This window comes from Drosophila ficusphila, unplaced genomic scaffold (assembly GCF_018152265.1).
Source record: "Drosophila ficusphila isolate 14025-0441.05 unplaced genomic scaffold, ASM1815226v1 contig_106, whole genome shotgun sequence".
NCBI lineage: Eukaryota > Metazoa > Arthropoda > Insecta > Diptera > Drosophilidae > Drosophila > Drosophila ficusphila.
This window is the reverse complement of record NW_025063993.1, coordinates 8097305-8113976: the sequence shown is the minus strand read 5'-3', so window position 1 is coordinate 8113976 and position 16672 is coordinate 8097305.

Genomic DNA, 16672 nt, shown 5'->3' with positions numbered 1-16672 from the left:
TCTATATCTCCTCATTCCCTCAATCACTCAATCAATCAGCAGCTGGCTAAACCAATTGTAATCAGGCAAAAGGAAACTTAAGACCAACTTATTGAATGGCAAAATGCATTAGGCGGATACCTGTTTTCCCCTCGCATTTCCCCTTCCACGGCTGACAAATCATTTTCCCAGCATTCTCCCCAGTTAGTTAAATAGCTCTCTGGAATCGGAATCCAATAAAGCTGTCACATGTGACCAACTCCAGGCGGAGAAACGTTGGATAATAAAAAGAAACACAGCCCAGCTTTTGTGGCACATTTTGTTGTTTTGGTGTGAAAATCGAAAAGAAACTTCACATGTACACGCTGGTTGTGTCCCCCATCCCTTTGCCCCTATATAACACCCCCCTATCGCCATCGTTCCCGAAAAGTTTCGTGCAAATCTTGTTTGTCTGTATGCAGAACTTAACAAATTTCCATAACATTCACACCACACAATGAAAACCGAAGAGCAGAAAGAAATCGCCAGCTTGGGTGCGGATCTCAATGTCCAGTTTGCTTTTACACCAAAAACAAAATTTAATAGAATCGGACTTATGACCTCATTCATTTGTATTGTAGTGGTTTTTAATCAAAGTCCTATAGATAAGTTGGTTTTAAGGATTGAAACACTTTGTTTTTAATATTTACATTTTCATTTCACAAAAACAAAACGATAGCCATGAGTTTATAAACTATTTTATAAGGAAAATGTTTGTATTTTTGTAAATTTTTTAAAATATTTTTTGACTCGACTTAAATAGGTAATTTATTATATAATAATTTATTATTATAATATTACGATATTATCATAGTAATTAACTTGATTTTGTAGATCTTGCTTATCATAGAAATGCTATAATGAAATCCCCATCTATAAAAACCGAATCTTATTTATATTTTTTTCAGTATAGCCCTACCTCATCCCCTCCATCTCAACCCCTTTTTCAGGCTTCGCTCTGTTTTATTTGCCACGTCATTTTTTTCGGTTAACTTGCGGTTTATAGTCAGATGCCAGTATGCCAGACTGTCTTGAAGTTGTATAACTTTTTGATGATTTTTTCCAAGCATTTTTATAGTTGTTGTTATTCGTGTTGTATTTTACCATATTTCTTGCTGTTTCTGTTGTTGTTCCGTTGATTTCTTGCTTAAGTAGACACCTAAATGTGAATAGCGCAGCGAATCGTAGCAAGTATGCGCATCGCATCTGTCAGATATATATTTTTCTGCCTGCTTAGCGGTCCGAGTGTGTAGTTAGGATCGATGGATCGTGGGGCGGGCAGGATGGCGGAGTGATTTCAGGGGGGACTGGGACGGGTCTGCCTTGTTTTCACCTTAACCCAGCGACGGATCATGAAGGGGGGAAATCCGCGGAGGGGCCGACTGCCAATAATGCAATGGAGAGGCGTGATAATGCAGTTTAGTCACTGCTGCCTCTGAAAGGAGGGGGGAGGGGGCTATTTGGGGGCGGGGGCCTTGAGTTGGGGGTGCTGGATGCAGAGTGAGGCGCTCTTCGACTGTCGTTAGTCAGCGCAGAGGCAGAAATTTACAAAAAATGAACGTTAGACGGGGAGAGAAGCTACACTTCGAAATCAGAGAATGTTTTTTACAACCTAAATTATTTAAAATACTCAAACCTAAAAAAATATTATATAAATTTATGAGCCTTAAAGAAGTTACTGATGATATCAAGATAGTTCAAAGCTTTATAATTTTTGTGTGTCAGTTTTCAGTTCAATCAACCAGCTTTACATTAATTAATACAAAGTTAATAAAGTTTATTAATTAACAAATAGTTTATAAATATTTGTAAATGCATATCTTTTCACACAAATTAAGCCCTTATTCAAAATTTACCTAAAGAATGTTACTATATGTTCTCACTATACATATCTGAAAATTTTAGCTGCAAAAGAGCCCTAAAATAAGTTATTAATTAGTTGAAATTTCAACCCGCGGCCTTTCAATGGCCGTTGTCAACCTTTTCTGCCAACTATTCGCTTCTGTCAATGACAGATCGCCGCGATGCCTCGAATCAATCAAAATCAATCGAACCTGCGCCGAGTTATGGCCATGGAGAGTAACTAAATAGGGTTCTGCTGGCCATTCCTGGTTAATGGGCCGCCATCTGCTGGCTGTCTGTCTTTCTGTTCGTCTCTCTGCCCATCCGCAAGTCTCCCCTTTTTTTCTCGCGGTGCAATCGATAGTCGGCAATCAGCGCAGTCACAGCTACGTGGCCTCCGCCGTCTAACGGATTGAGTGACTGACTGCCGCCGCCTCAGCTGCAGATTTTTATTTTTTTTCTTTTTTTTTGGTGGGGGGAACTTAGGAGGGGTAAAAACGGGTGAGAAAGGGGAGGAGCGGTCTTGGCCGCGGCTTAGATCTACGTGCAATATGCAGCACTTGGCACGATATTTTTCGCTGTTGGTTTTAAATCATTTAACTTGCCTAGGAGACGACGACGACGACGACGATGATGACGAGACTGCGAGCTCCAAACTCCCAACTCCAAACTGCGACTCCGAGGAAGGCGCAAGACACTTAAAACGTGATCGAAAAATGATGTTGCCCCAACCGCAAGCCAGCTCCCCAAACACCCCAGCATCCCATCATCCTGCAGATAGAGAAAATTAGAACGGGAATACCTTTTCTGATGAATAGAAATTTATTCAGTTGAATTATATATATTCTAAGGGAGTGTAATTAATTATAAATCGTATTACAAAGGATTTATTACAATCAAAATGGCAAATCAGTCAAATAAATTTTGAAACACCTCATCAGTCAAAAAAACGGAAATATTGTTGCCTTTACAAATGTTTAAAATTTGTTTCAGCTTAAAATATTTAGCTGCAACAAAACCTACAAATTTCTCGTAACTTAACTTATTTACATCAGTTTAAATTTCTTTACATTTCAGTAAGATCAGTGAGACATTCTTTTCAGTGCAGAATCCAAACTCCCGAAGCTTTTCTAACTTTGAGCCAGGGTCCCGAGTCTTCAGTCTTGAGTCCTGAGTCCGCATCTGCATCTGAGCAATTCTGACAGTGCGGGGGAAATAAGGTCACGTGCAAAATATGTTCGTGGTGGTTTCGGTTTGCTTCTCTTCTCCCCAGAGATGTTAATGATTTGCAGCTCTCGACTGCAGACGCTGGACGGTCAGCAATTTTGCATATTTCTCCCGCTCGGCAAGATAGTAGGTAATATGCTCGTTAATGTGCCCAGTGCTCCCTCGACCGGGTTCAAAAACCAGGAAGTGACTCAACAACAGAAACGGCCACAACGGTGGAGGTGAAAAATATGACTTGGTTATTTATTGTTGAAGTGTTGCAGTGCAAAAAAAAATCACAAACAAAAAAAAAAAAAAGAAAACAAGAATAACACGAGCGGAAAGGGGCCTAAACTTCAGCTTTGGGTATTTAGACTGTGATTTATTTTGCCCGACTCGGCGGGCGGTGCGAACAAATCCAACACCACCGCCGCAAATTGTATTGGGCTGCAGCGAGAGCGGGGTAACCACATACCACATGCATTCCCCAGCCCCAATCGAACCACAAAGTAACAGCAACAAAAAATTCACATCCATCCATTTAGACGACTACAATAAGCTATAATTATCAAATGCCAAACTGATCAGAGTGTTCTGCTCTCTTCTGGGAACTTCAATTCGCTGAGCGCCAATTGCCAATGTCAGGGGGATCATAATTCATTAAAATTAGAGAAGATTTGGGAATATTAATTGGGGGATAAAAAAGGTCGTTTCATGCTTATATCCAGCTGGAGCTTTGAAAAGGTGGAGCGGATTAAGATATGCGGTCTTAAATTCTCCAATCAGCATTTTAAGAACGATAATTAAGTGAGATTACCTAAGCCGGAAATAATTTATGTGATAACCAAATGGTAAACATGAGATAATGAAAAGGGGTTTTATTGGTTATATAATAAATTTAGAAATTTTGGCTACTTCCGCAAATTAAACAAGAGCAGCCTTTAAATATTATACAAGTTATGTAAAAAGTTCGCTTCTTTGAAACTTTAAAGACAAAGAAAATAATTATTCATAAATGATTCGTTGACAAATTCAAAAAAGTTTTCTTTTTATCGGTTCTCTTTTATCATATCTGTCAAAACGGATATTACAACGCCGGTGTTCATTATGCTACTTGAATGAACAATTTGGGTTGTCCCCAATTTTAATTAGATATCGTGATCAATATTTTTGAACTTCGTGTCTCTTCGTATTGCGCTTTTATTTAAATGGGTAAGTTTAAGCAATTAGACGAGTTCTGTTCGAAATTATAAACGCATTAAGTTTAATAAAATGTTCATAATTTGAAATCAATGAAAAAACATATTTATGATCATAATTTCTATGATAATTTAAAGAACGTACCAAAAATGTATAATGAGAAGTTCCAGGAAATCTTAGCGCTCATTAACTCCTTCATTTGCCTATCTCCTGAAACGGATGTCCCGATTACAGCGATCATTTCTAATGCGATTTGAAAGAGCAATCAAAGCTGACCTCAAATCGCATTAACTATTTGAATAAATGTCCCGTTTTGGAGTCGTGTAACGTGGAAGTCCTAAGCGGCCAGAAATCGGATCTCTATAGATAATCTCTCATGCTAATGCCTTCTCACGCCTCCCGTCTTCCCCAGCGATCCGGCGGGATCCTCGAATATATATTCACTGTCACATACGGCATAGACCCTTCTCAATCAAATTCGATTGGTAACATAACTGCAGGCAAACACAAATCGAATAAGCGAGCAAACATCTAAGGTGCTCCGGAGCACCGACATTTCCACGGGGGCAGGGATCGGAGGCAGGGGTTCCTGCTCCAAATGCTGATCGCTGTCCAAATCGATAAAATGCACCGCGATCCGTGCGGCACACATCAAATTAGTTATTAATTGAAGTGGAAAGTTCTCAGAATGTGTACGCTCAGCGGGCGGTCAACGCGCATGCGTCTTGCTCTTGGACTCGGACTTCGATTTCGATGGGGATTGGGATTGGGATTCGTGGCCGGGTTCTCGGGGAGGAGGATGTCCAACTACCAGGCTACCTCTCCGCCACTCTGTGCCATACCTGCCTGTTAGCCGGGGTCTTCGGTCTTCGGTCTCGTTTGTTCGCTGCCTTGTTAACCATTTAACCTGTTTTACCCCTACACTTAGATAAATCGAGCATTTTCCTTACGCATTATGTAAAGATTTTCTATGATATAATACTTTAAACATTATATCCAAATAAACTTCCCTTAAACATATACAAATTGGAAACTTTTTTATGTTATTAGAACTAAATTAAATGCGGATATTAATCCATTTAATTTAAAAGAAGTATGCAACTTTAATCTGTACTTAAAATGTTCTTTAAAGAAACCTTTATCCAATAAAAAATCATTTCATTTACTCTCTAAACTTTCTTCACACTTGAAGAATTAATTCACTCTGCTCTTTGCACCTGCAACTCTTATCTTTAAATCTAGGACACTGAGCCACATTTTCTCTGAGTGCATCCATCCTCCTTCACTCTCTTTCGCTAAACATTTCTCTCGCTGTGTGCGCGCATTTAAATTTTCATTTATTATGGAAAATGCCAGGCGCATTTCTAATTTGAGTCATGTGACCAAAAACAGTTTTGTCCTAGTTGTCGCCCGTGTGCCAATAGCTCCTGCAGCCACAAAACGTTTTTGAACAATTGGTGAATGGCTGGCCATAAATCTTTTATTTCTTTTGGGGGCCCCCTCGCGTTTTTCTGGCTGTTTGGCTGCTGCTGTTGGCTGCTGCGGATGGATCCATGAGAAAGTATGTGGGGAGCAGTAGCCGCTGTCTGCGGATCTGCAGGTCTGTTTGTTTGCCTGTCATTAGAAAGAGCCGAGTCGCGTTGTGAAAAGAAAAGATCCCAATCCCAATCCCAATCCGAATCCGAATCCGAGCCTCCGATGGGGAGACACTAGACCGAAAGTCTACGCTCACTTGTGCTTCTTTAGATTGGACTCGAAACTCGGCTCAAGTGCACTTGTATGCCAAAACAAGCCACGTCACTTTGGCCACTCCACCGCCATTCCACCACTTCACCACTCCACTGGTCCACCGCTCCATTGCTCCAATGCTCCACCAGTGGCGCACAGCACCACCGCACCACTCGAATCCACTCCATGCAACTCACATGCGGCGTCATCATCGGCGAATGGCCATCACATCAAATCGCGAGGAGATCCCAAGTCACACGGAGAAAAACAAGACTTAAAGTCAAAGCTACACTTTACGGAGACAATTTTATCTCTAATTAATTTTAGCTAAATGTAAAGATTTATCCTTGAAAAATAATGTAGGTTTTATCATTTTAGAATTATATTTAATTGCAACAAAAGGTTGCAGTTAGGGACTTTGCACATCAAATTCAATTTAAGAAATTTATATACATACTTTTAAAAAGTATGGAAAGCTACCTAACTTCAAGATAAAGGTTTCTTTTTAATATTTGCTGATCTTGAAAGTAGTAAAAACAAACTTAGCACCTTTTCTCAGTGCAGCTCCCATCTTTTAGCCAGCTGAAAACAGTAACAACGAATGGACAGCTTTTGGCTTTCACTCGACATCTCGTTAAGTGTCTTGTAAATGGCATTGTTTTCGTTTTTCATTCAAAAATGTGTGTGCGTCTGCCAAGTCGGACAATGGCAATGTTTTGCAGTTTCGAAGACGTTTAACAAAGTGCTGGCCAGCATTGCCCTAGACCGTCATCATATTTGTCATAAACTTCATAAATTTCCCCATCGCAGCGACGGCAAAGAGCAACGGCAGAGTAGTGGAAGTTGGGGGAACCTGGAACCTGCAACATGCAACCTGTAACCTGCAACCTGGAGCCGAGTATCAGGTGTTCCATCTGCTCCACATCATCGGCGTGTGGGGACGCCATTGCATTAGCATCTGGATTTACATAATTATGCTTATCTATATGGCCGGCCTACATATATCAGCGAGCGGTTTGCCCAACAGTTCAAATCAAAATTGTATGCTAAATTATCATAAAACGGCTGTATTAAGATACCAGGGAAGATCCCTTGGCCATTATCATACAAATGGTGCACAATATTGATCAGGCTGGGGATTTCACCAGAAATATGCATTGGCCAGCCGAATCTTATCTCTGATTACGGTGATCTTAGAGCAGAAAGCGTAGCGTGAAATCGAATGCAAAAGGCTATTTAAGAAATTTGAATTGATATAAAGAAACCCAATACCCGTATTTGAGTTGCGTGTGTGGCAGAGTTTGTAACCAATTAATTATTTTATACATTTAAAAGCAGAAAATGTTATACTAAAGGAATCTCTGTAATTGTAAAAGCAAACAATAAGAGTATATACTCAAATTGATTAATAGATGTGCTACCTTCATTAGGATCGTGAATGTAAATCATTTAAAATCCACTGCTTCTTATCTGAGATCAAGAAAACCGCTGGGAAAGCAAACTGTGAAATCAAGTGCAAAACCTTCGACTGATTGTGATTGATCTTGATTGATCGATGGCCTAGGCAGAGATCATTTATTGCGGAACTGTCAGCTCCTGAAAGTTCATGACTCAAGGATCATCTATAATTTGCTTTCTAAAATGATTCTCAGCCGGTCAAAATTTCCCCTGTGATCGATGACAACGACGAGGTGGATCGTGTGTTGTGTTGTGCGCTGTGCCATTCATTGAGGCATTTAATTGTCATGCGACAAAATGCAAAAATCTTACAAGTAACTGCAGCCGGTGATCTGCGGTTCAAAAGACCACAGACATGACTCCCCGCTCCTCTGATCTTGAACATGACCGTGATCGAGGATCGACATCGGCATCGGAATCGGCATCGGCTAAATCGACATCGCGATTTTGGTGATCGGTGATCGGTGCCTTGGCCTCCTTCATGACTTCCACTTTAAATGAGCTCGCATGTTGTAGTCCCCCTTTTTATAATACCCTTTGAGGGGGTATAATCGTCTAGATAAGATGTTCAATAATGTGAAGGTGGCCTCGTTGACCCTGTAAACTATCTCGTTAATTTTACCATTATGTTCCTAAGTAATCTAATTGAAGTTGTAGTCTTCCTAAGCCTGACTTAAAGCTATGTATTTTGCAAAAATGAAAAGATTTTTAAATAAAAAGAAATGCTTTCAAATTCATTAAACAAATATCATTTTGTTATTTAAAAAGCTCCTGTGAATATCACCTTATTAAGTTATAACACTAAGTATTGGTGATTAATAAAACAGGTTTGTGCTTTCAGCAAACATCTTTTACTATGTTTATAAAACTTTATAACATCATTTCACTATTATTTCTCAATCAATCCAAATGGAGGGTAATCCAAACTTCGACCTCCAAGGTTCGCCTTTCCTTCGTCTCTCTTTTTTATACTTTAGTTAACCCAGACTCTAATTCGAATTGGCGAACTGCATTGACTTGTCCGCTGACTTTTCATACATTCAATTCAATTAAACAAATTTCTGGTCGGTGGCCCGCTCTCTCGCGCGCCAAACTTTTCTATTTTGGCCCCAAAAAAATAAAAGAGCGGGGAAAACAAACGAAAAACAAACAAGACCCAGCAACAAAGTGTTAAGACAAACGTGCAACGGTTTGGGGTCAGTACCATTCACTTTTGGCTCGTTTTAAACTGGAGTTAAGTGCTATTTGAGGTAAGAATTTCATTACGTACTCCGTACGTGTGCGCTTTGCGCTTTGGATTTTTGTGACTGTGTTCCGCTGCATCCCCGCTTTTTGGGGGGAAAGGGGCCCAGACTTTCGGGGACTTCCCATAAGTAACCCAACTGAGCAAAGCACACACTGGGGAAAATAAAGTAGTTCAATAAATAAGATTTTTAATTGGTTTTCTGGCCAAGTTGCAAGACCCAAAAATTAGTTACGAGTGTGTAGTAAAATATTTTTAACTACTAATTTCCTCATCTACTTTTCTAGGGTGATGATAAAAAGCTTGATTGACTATCCTTATTGATTCAATTAAATATTAGAGCTTATTGCTTTATCGCTGATTTTAAAGAATAACACAAATATTTTGAAAGACATATTCACTTGCAGAAAGGTAATCATAAAGAGCATAAGCTTCAGGTTATTCCTTTCAAATAAATGATCTCATTTTTGATCCTTTTACAAAAGACTTATTTCTTGAAGATTCAATATAGACGCGATATTGGCACATTATGGTATTAATTGAGGATATGGATTAGGTTTCTAGACCACACTTCTTAGTGTAAGAAAATATTTTCTACAGTGCCCAATGGCAGAGATGCAACTCGGACTGCGACTGCGACTTCGACGACGACACGTTTGCATTTTGAAAAGTCACGACCCACTTAGCCAGCCATGAGTAACGTAACGGACGGCAAATGGCCAGCGTCTAGTACCCGGCCAAGTGTTTGTTTTTCTATAAACAAATCGAACCGAACCGAATCGGATCGAATGGGCTGGAATCGGAACGCGACGATCTGCTAACGAACCAACGCACCCCATTCCATTCCAAAAGGCAAAAAAATATAAAAAAAAAACTGAGGAGAGAATAACAGCCAAAGACAATCCAATCCAATCGGATCTGTGAGTCACCTGGCGGAGATGCGTTGATTAATTGCCCGGCTGACATCACTCTGGAACCGCAAAAAGCTCTAAAAGCACGAAGAAGTCTCCCATGCTCCCCGGTTAAAGTGAAATCTCTTATGCTTTATGTTTGTTCGTTTTCAACAAACATTTTTCTTCAGCTCTCGGGGAGCGTGTGAAGAAGAAAGTGAAGTTCACAAGCATCGACACAAAACCAAAGCCGAAAACTAAAAAAACCAAAAAAAAACCAAACGGCCGAAAATAAACCTTTTGGTAACAACAATAGCTGATAAAACAAATACATTTGTCGCCTCGTCTTCGCGGAGAAATGTAAAGATGGTTATTCAAAACCGAAAGCCTCAGTCGGTGATTTATTTGCTTGTCCCCAGAAAACATTGGCTGGGTTTAAACGATGCGGGAAATTCTAACAACAAAGCCCGGCAATTTGACGTTTAACCACAGACAAAGCCAGAGTTAAAGCCAAAGCCAAGACCAAACCAAACTCAAACTCAGAGCCGAAGCCAAAGCCAAAGCCAAAACCGAAGCCAAAGCCAAATGCTCGTGACCGTTAGACAAATAATATTAAAAATCAGCCACGATGGCGGGGCCAAAAATTAGAGAAATAGAGACATTGTCGCCGCGGCACAACATCATCAACAGCTATTGAAAGACCCCGAAAGCGAGTTCATTTACATAAACCCAGCCGATCCAGCCCCCCAATGCCCAATCCCAAATCCCCAGTCCACAGATGATGATGATGATGGCCAAAAAGAAACCCATCAGCCAAGACTGGGAAGACTGTCGGTTCCTAAAACGCATTTTTTCTCTGTCGCTGCTGCACGCACGCGCTCATAAATCAAAAAGCCAACTTGTTTATAACTGAAAGCGATCAATTAAAACGTTAACGCAAAAAAGCCACAGAAGAGAATCGGTGGAAAAAAAACACACACACACGCACAGAAAAATATAAAATTCAGCTGGGAAGATGAGAGCGTTGATCGCTGATCGCGATGCTTGATCGTGCCGAATTTGAAAACTGGCCAACGGATCTCTGAGCCAGGTTTCTGTGCATTCCGCCGGCCCAATTCTCTGTAAAAGCCAACAAAAAACGCACAAACGTATCGAATCGAATGGAAACGAAACAAAGCAAAAACCAACTGGAGGCGCAACGGGATGGGGACACATTTAAGTAAATTCCACTTAAAAGTTAAAGCTGTTAACTGCATTTCGGTGTCAACATTATGGTTAAATGAATTGGGTTTTATGGTCAGCATCGAAAGCTAATCAATTGTTCGGCCCGAATGAGTCAACACTGCCGGCGAAAAGGTGATGGAAACGGACAATTAAATTGGGGAAAAGTTTGACATTTTGATTTTATGATAATTCAATGGGATGGTGATTAAGACGCTCGGATGAAAGTAATCATTGACAGGGAAATCTTTATAAAACTTATGTTACATTGAAAAATAGTTTACAAATTAATTGCTATAAAATCTTTTAAATAAATTGGGTTAAAAAATAATTTACTAGTTACTATTATTAGTATCAAAGAAATGCTTTAAAAAAACATAAGTATTATTTATTTCTTATTTAAAGTGCCTAATTTTTAATTATCGCTTTCAAATAACACATAATCACAATCAAATGGAATCGCTTCTTGAGAACTCTTTAAAAAGTCATTAATGTCAGCCATCAATTTTTCTTCTAAATATTTTTCCGAAAACTTCGAGCTTCCATCTGTGATAAGCGGACCCAAATATGATCCATAATTATCGGGGCAATCTAACGGAATAAAATGTGGAAGACATTCAAAATGGGCTTCACCCAGAACAAAATCATTCCTTATCGGTCAGGCCAGGCTTGACCATCTGAATATGGGGCTAACAAGAAGAAGCCGAGAACCTTGAAGGAAGATCTCTGCGCACGATCACAAATTCCAGTTGCCCAATCGAGCGCTAAAACGTCGGGACACAAAAGCGCCTCCTGTCGCAGCTTTCTCTTTGCCATTTACCACCATTCGATGCTTATCGCTCCCAACTTGCAACACCCCAAAAACAATGTTGTCTTATCAACGAGCGGGTTAAGGATGAAGGGTGGGGAAGGGGGGGCTTCCTCGAGTGAATCCTGCCTTGACAACACCCCTGCAAAGGCCGCGAAAATATCAGCCAGCGCAGTCGTATCGCGCATTATCAATAATGTGCAATGCTACAGCTCATAAAATGCAGCCAGCAAAAATATTAAATATTTTACGCTGACTGAAGACCGAAGTCAAAGTCGAATGGGTTCGGATCGGCTTGGATCGTCTTGGATCGGATTGGATCGGATCGGATCTCTTTGCCTTGATCAGGTGCCGCCAAGGTAGATCCCCAGCGAACACTTAGCAAAGCAAAGCCCAGACAAGAAACGAGGCTCCTGCCGTTACACTAAGCAAAAAAGTCTTCATTTTATTACCTAAACTATTTTCTTGATTATAACTCAATCAGTGTGGCAAATAAATCTAGCGAAAATGAAGCATTTGTCAGCTTTGTCAACACAGTGTTCACGCTTGTTAAAGATTAATGCTGTTTTACATAAATATGGTTTCTTTTCCTTGTTCGAAATTCGCTTTAAAATAAATTTAATCGTGTATATATTTGCATATAGAAATGGCGATGAAAAGAATACCGGGTTTAAATTAAGAGTAAATTAATCAACATGACAAGAAGAATTTAAAATGCAGACAATAAATTAAGAATGGGGATATATTAATAATCGATCGAAAATTAATCATAGAAAGGGCCAAAAAAAGGAATCTAACACTAGTATTATATATTATTTAAAAATGATAAAAATCTATTAATTATTATTTACTTAACTAAGCCTGTAAATGAAGGTATATGCTCTAGCAAAAATCTATAATCGAAAGGTTGAAAACTAAAATATAATTAAGATATTGAATTGACCGCATTTGATAAATTGTTATGGTTAAATGTTGTATTATATTCTGACAATAATTGGGGTTTTTCTCCACCATTTTTTTCCAAGTGCACTGATGAAGCTCAGGGAGATCCCCCTGCCCCCTTTCGATGACCAGGACGAAAACGATCCCGATGCGTGCGGCGCGATAAGCAGCCGATGCAAAACCATTAATTAGGAGCTGCAGATACCTGGTACCTGTGGAAGTCGCCTCTCTCCCAGCACTATATATACGTATGCATATGCTCGTATATCCCGCTCTCTGTTCGGTCGAAATTAAGGCTTTAATCGTGCATGAAAATACGTGAAACTTACGCGTCTTCGCCGATTTCCCCTCCAGTTCCTCCCTGAGTTTCCACAGAGCATCGTCTTCAGATGCAACGTGATCGCGATAAGATAAACTGCATACAAATTTGCTTTTATGCGGAGTCAGCAGCGTCCGAGGGCCTGGCACTTTGGGGCGAAGTGAAAATGGTTATTATTTATGCAGGGTATCAAATATTCCCTCAACGCGTGTGTCAACAGTCCGGTGTCTGTCATTTATTTCAATGAAAACAATCAGCACTGCTCAGGTCCAGGGCCGTTCCTCTGGGCTCATTAATCGGCTGGCAATATGTCAATGTCTCCTCTGCCTCGTACTATACTATATATGTATATTGGCTATATACCATACCTACCATCCATCCATCCAGTCCGATTTGCGCCACTCGATTCTCTTTTCGGTTCTCGTTGTGGTTGATGATGATGATGACGGGGTTGGTCGCCGGCAATAAACCTAAACCCATTTTCCATTAGCCATTTCACAGTTGCATATGACCGTTTGCAGCGCGAATTATAGTGGGTAACTGTAAAAAAATTGGTAGTGTGGAAAGGGTTTCACCGATCGGGGAATACCTTTCCGAAATTTTCTAGAAATAAAAACGGTAGAAAATAAGCTATTTTGGATTTAATAACACATTCTGGTTTAATTTTAATTCTCATAAATAATTTAATGCATCTTCATATTTATATGTTGAAATTCTTTAACTACAGATCTTAAATAATACAATAAATAGTTTCATTCAGTATGCGGACTCTAACTTCGCTGAATTTCTTTACAGTTTCCCACAAAATGCACAACTTTGGTACCAGGAAAACTATACCCCCTCCACAAAGAGTATTTCCACATACCGAACTCCCCTACCTGATTGTTTTATACCTCACACCCCGCCTCCGTCTATCCCTCTACGAGTCGGCATTACTTCTGATTTACCCCTCGAAATCCCCTCCCAAATCGCCGGCGACTATCTCTTTGCATCTGCGTTGAAGCGCGAAAATTGCAAACCAATGTTGTTTTAGAAATGTGCAATAATTTGTAGTCAATTTTATGTGTCTACCGTCGAATCGGTTGGTTCAGCTCCGCTTGTTTCGGTAACCCCTGCCCATTTCCCCCGTCCCCTGCCTCATGTACCCCCGCCACTGGTTACTTCACTGCCCACAGGGTAGACGGGCGGGCAATTTATGGCTGGTAAATTAGCAAGAAATGGAAATTAAGAAAAATGTTGCTTTTATTGCAAACAGTTGTAGTCGTCTTCCAATAAAAGCATATTTATTTATACATAGCCCCGGAGATCGGGGACCAGAAAGCGAGGCAAAGACCCGGGACTACGACTTTTACGACTCTCGATTCGTTTGGAGTCTAATGAGCCAAGTGGTGGGTGCAATGATTGGGTGGCTACCTAATTGACGGGCCACCGCCGGATGCACATGGGAAAATATTGTACATATTTGTGCCTTCTCGCGTTTTCGGGATCGGGAATGTGTTGATGCGGCGGCCTTCTAATGAGATTGCCCCTTCGATTTGCCTTTTTTCCCTGCCTTGCCCAGCCGTTCCTTTCCCTTTCAGCCTTTGATAGATGGCCCAAAAGTTCAGACTGATGGCTCTGGCATTAGCACTAAGCTTTAGCGGGGGCCAAGCACTTTGATTTGACTTTGGGCCCCGAAAAAGGCGAGGAAAAAAAAGATTGGGAAAATGCGGGAGCGAATAAAAACTTCTAAACTGCAGTCAGGGAAATTTTTGATGGAGGTTTCTGCCAAGAAGCAAACCTGTGTCGAAAAAGGCCTCACAGGAGCGGTTCTCCAGCTCAAGAGGCTTAAAGGGTTTACTAAGTGAATGGTGGAATAATAATTGTGAAGATTTGAAAGATAAGAACTTTGGTAATATCAACAAAAATAAAGCAATAAGTTTTAAAATTAATATTGAATTTTAATCGAATTCAATAACTATAAAACATATCAAGACCTGAAATACGAAATGTTACCCAAGTGCTAATGAGTGCTAGAATATTTATCTAAGCTCCTTTGTCTTGCCAAAAAGAAAAGTTCATCCCTGTTTTTAGCCAAGTTCAAGCCGAAGTTCTGCGAGGGCAATCTATAAATAAAAGGCATCTCTTTTGACACTAAACTGACTTGTAAACCGAAATATTTACGTCGACTTCTTTTCGCTGCGTATGCCAAATGACAGACGGAACCCCCAAAGACCCCGCATCCGAGGCCCCCAAAAATAAAGAAATAAAAAAAAAAAAAAAAAAAAAAAGGAAGCCCCGACCCCAAACGGGCCTCTAAACTTTCCTTAACCGAAAGGAAACAACGTGAACCAAAAAATTCAATTGAAAGTTTGCCTCTTGGATTGGCGGTGTCTGCACTCCTTGCCTTTTCCCACTTCAACTCATCCGTTACTTTGTAACAAATCCCACAGGCAAAATTGATAAAATAAAGGAAAAAAGGGGAGAGATATGTGAAGCTTTGGATGTAGATGGGTGGTATGTGTATATATATAAATATATATGTGTGTATGTATTTGCCAGCGGGTTCGGAGAAAGTAAAAGCAAAGAAAAGTTTTTAATATTTGACGTGTTTTTTCGCAGAGTTTTCTAGGTTTTCGTTTTCTGTTTCTGTTTCGAGCCGAACCGCATCGAATGGGGCGATGGGGGAAACAAAAATATTGAAAAGGGTTTTAGCCCGGTCTTGAACTTCTCCGCTGTTTAGGCCACAGACACATGTGTATCCATCAGATACCAGATGAAATTTCCCCCGCCTTTCAGCGTTCTATAGTAAAGTTGCACATCAAAGGCCGATTGTCGATCCACTGGCCCGCTAATGATTGATTGTAAAATTCGCTAATTTAAGCAATGTGAATTTATGTTTCGGCGGTGGGGGCCCATCAATTTTATTGCGCATTTAATTGATCATAAAAATTATTCATTCATCGGGAGCTGGGAAAGAACTCGTTTCCAGGCAGCCAGGCAGCGGAATCGGCAAAATATTTCGCTGTGGGCTCATTGACTGAATTAAAGGCAGCGAAAATAAACACAAGATAGCCAATAATTCCGTAGATGAGATACGACTGCCGCCATATAGATATCTTTAAAATATGCATGGGAAGATATCGTCGCATCTTTGCCAAGCATAAATACGAAGGCGCTGGCGGAGGGTTTTTCTGTTTAAAATTAATTCAAATGGAGCAGTCGTGGGATGTTGTTCGGTGAGTCTGTGGATGCGTGTGGCGAGGTTTGTCTCAAGAGTTTCCGACAATCCCACAAAGGGTTGACTAATCGTGATCTAAAATCAAATCCAAAGTGCTAATCATATTCATGAAGTTTTGAAAGCATCTGCAATAAAGAAAATTTATTTGGTGCTTGCAAAACTTGTTTAAAAAAGAAACTAAACCAATTTTATTTTCACAAATGTATTCTTTATTTATTGTTTTTAGAATATAACCCTAATTTTCTCTTTTTACATTCGAGTATATGTTTTAAGGTCACTCAGCGTTAACATAAAATCCAAAAAATTCCAGGTCACCAAAGAAATCATTCAACTCTCGAAAAGCAAACAGAACTGGAATTCATGTATCCGTAATTTTAGCAACTTCATCATCCGACAGCGCGAACTTTTTAGACCAACCTCTTTCCATAAATCTCCCCCCTTTTTTCCCGCCGCCTTTCACCCATCTGTCATGGAATGGTCAAGCTCTTTTAGTGTTTATCTTGCAAATTTTTTTCGGACGTAATAGAACACCGCTCTGACATAAACAAAACCAAAGCCAGAGCAAAACCCCATCGCC